This window comes from Theropithecus gelada, chromosome 17 (assembly GCF_003255815.1).
Source record: "Theropithecus gelada isolate Dixy chromosome 17, Tgel_1.0, whole genome shotgun sequence".
Classification (NCBI taxonomy): domain Eukaryota; kingdom Metazoa; phylum Chordata; class Mammalia; order Primates; family Cercopithecidae; genus Theropithecus; species Theropithecus gelada.
In genome coordinates, this window is record NC_037685.1 from 3,846,876 (window position 1) to 3,850,103 (window position 3,228).

At 47.2% G+C, this 3,228-nt stretch overlaps 1 pseudogene; it reads right to left on the bottom strand.

Moving 5' to 3' along the window:
- Nucleotides 1-1,540: 1,540 nt before the first annotated feature.
- On the bottom strand, nucleotides 1,541-2,646 carry LOC112611094 (annotated as a pseudogene).
- Nucleotides 2,647-3,228: the final 582 nt, after the last annotated feature.

The following is a 3,228-nucleotide window of genomic DNA, read 5'->3' on the forward strand; positions in this document are numbered from 1 at the left end:
CCTCAGATAGTACAGCACAGAGATAAAGATAATGAGTTCCTTGAGATATCAATGAGCCAGTGGATCACCAAATCTTCAATTGTATCCTATACCTGTGCTTCTACTTGTATTAACTAATTTTTTTATTAAGAAAAAAGAAAGAAATATTTTTCATGTATTCTTGGCATATTTCTGCTCTCCCTCAGATTTTGGAAGTGTTGGAAACAATGGAGATTGCTGGTGGCTAATACATAGTAGAATAAACTGTGGAAGAACATTTATTTCCAACTAAATGTCTGTGTGTGCATACATGTGTGTGTACATGCATGTGTGTATGTGTTGATTTATTTCATTGATGTAGACTTATTAATTATTGATGTGAGATTCTTACATTACTTAACAGTAATCACATAACTCATAAGACCTTTTTAGATTTGCAGCCAAGGGCAAGAGCAGGGACTGAAATAACAAAACCCTAGGTCTATTAGTCTGCTTTCTTACTGCTAATAAAGGCATACCAAAGACTGGGCAATTTACAAAAGAAAGAAATTTAATGGACTTGCAGTTCCACATGGCTGGGGAGGCTTCACAATCATAGTGGAAGGCAAGAAGGAGCAAATCACATCTTACATGGATGGCAGCAGGCAAAAGACTTGTGCAGGGAAACTCCCATTTTTAAAACCCTCCTATCTAGTGAGGTTTATTCACTAACACTAGAACAGCATGGGAAGACCCACCCCCATGATTCAATTACCTCCCACCAGGCCCCTCCCACAACACATAGGAATTCAAGATTGGACATAGCCAAACCATGTCACAAGGCTATGGAAGCAATACATTTATTAAGTGTTTAACATGATTCATTGTTTTCATTTTAGTGTGTGATTACAGGCTTCATTTTCTGAACTCAGGACCTTGTTTTGTGTGTGTGTGTGTGTGTGTGTGTGAATTATGATTCTTTATTCTGACTGGTGCCTATGGAAGCAATAGGGAAATCTATTTACTAATTAGTTTTGTCTTTTTGCATAGAGAAAGCTTGGACTATATTTCTGGAAGGTACCCACTGTGGGATGCTGCTTGTTCTCTGGTGTTGCCATGCAGCGACTGGGAGGAGCAGAGGGCTGCTGGAGACCCTCTGAGATTCTGCTTGTGCACATGCACTGCCTGCAGGGCATGGCGTTCTCCAGCCCATAAAGCAAGACTTCTCAGGCCCTGTAGCTAGCATCCACCACACCCATATCAGCCACTAGCATTTTAAAGATGATTTTACGTGGGCACATAAGGGCCCAGAAAAAAAGTTTTACAAATATTTTAGGAGCCTTAACCTTCATGTCATAGCTAATCAGTGAATGAAGTTACCTTTTCATCAAAGAGCCTCATCGATGTTTTCTTGGTACTAAAAACTTTTATCAATCTGAATCCTAGTGTTGTGCTCTAAACACTAACCTCACCTATTCCTCTGTCGCCAGAGGCTTTAAACTTGTAGGCTTCCAGCAGGGATTCTCCTGATAAGCGTGCATACCAGTGCAGCTGGGCACACTTGGGAACAGCAGGCTGGTCTTCAACACCTGGCTTCAGAGGCAGGGTGTGACTCCAGGTGCTTGCTCAGGTGGTTGGCAAAATCCACCTGTGTCTGGAACAGGACCTGGTTGATGATGCTCTTGGGCAGCCACCCCTTGAAGTCGATGCTGAGCAATCACGAAAGTTTGGTCTTGGAGGGACTTCCAGTCACCAGGTGAAGCACCACGCAAGTGAGACCATGCTACCCCCGATGACACCCTTCTGCTCGGGCATGTTCCTGAAGTCTGTGGCCATGCCAGCCAGCACACAGGTGGAGCCTCGACGCTTGGCACAGTGTATGCTCACAAAGTCGCGGGGCCCCACCAGGTTTCCCGCTGCCTTTGCAGCCAGCTCGTGGGTAATGAATGCATCTTTTCTGATCTTCTGCAGGATCTTAATCTCTTTGATATTGGGGTTCCACTACCCCATTGCCTCCATGCACTCCACCAGCTCTTCGTAGAGCCTCTCCATGGGTGGCTTCACCACAACTTGCAGCCGAAACATCTTGCCCACAGCTGGAGCCACTTTACTCATCACTTTGTCCCCATTGTCCTGCTGGCTGTCCTTCTTCCAGCCCGCCTGGTTGCTGAGGGCTAAGGATGCCCAAGGCCTTCTGCATGGCCTCTTCCGGAGATAGGTCAGTTCCTGGTCACAGTAGAGAGTCTCTCTCTCTTTCTTTTTTTTTTTTTTTCTTTCTTTTCTTTTTCCAGGTTCAAGAGATTCTCTTGCCTCAGCCTCCCGAGTAGGTGGGATTACAGGCACACGCCACCACGCCTGGCTAATTTTTGTATTTTTAGGTGTTTTACCATGTTGGTCAGGCTGCTCTCGAACTCCTAACCTCGTGATCCTCCCGCCTCGGCCTCCCAACGTGCTGGTATTACAGGCGTGAGCCACTGCGCCCGGCCAGAGAGTCTCTTCCAGCAGCGAACAAAGCAGAGAACTCCACCACCGAATCTGGTTAACCCACGTGCTTGGAGGGGGGCCTCCCAGGGCCCTTCGGATCAGCTCCTGGCCGATGCTCCTCACAGCCTGTTGCCTCAGCCCCTTCATGTTGCGCATGTGTCTGTAGGAGCTCCCGGGGCACAGTTTGAATGTCACTAGCAGCATTGTTTCCTGGCAGATGTGGCAGTAGTGGGGCCGCCAACGCCGGTGCTGCTGTATCTTTTCTCAAGGGTGACTCTTCGTCCTTCCTGAGCCACTCAAGCTTCGCCTCTGAGTCCCGCAGCTCCAGCCTGGACCCGGTGTTCTGCGTATTAAATGTCCCTGACTGAAGGCTGTGCATCATCGTCAGGAGATATAAACGCCATCACTCACTAGATTCTTCCCAGCAGTGCTCAGCTCCCCGTGCAGCGCCTGCTGCCATCTATCCAGTGCATACTTTCTCCCTCCAGGGATGCTTGCAGTGCGGCCTCCCCTCCGAGGCTGTCCTCTGTGCCCCTCCTCACTCTACTCTTTAATTAGAATCCAGTATTTTGTCCAGGCTCGGTGGCTCAGGTCCTTCTTATAGACTCTGAATATTGAAATCGGTAGGACATCCCTTTTTGCTAATTTATTGTCCTCATTTAGCACTTCTCTCTGGTCTTTCCTGTCCTTTTGGAGTCACCAAAATTTGATAAGAGAAACTTTGACTTCCATGTCTGATCCCATGTGATCTTCCCAGTAAGTCTAATCCTAGGATGTGATTTGCAT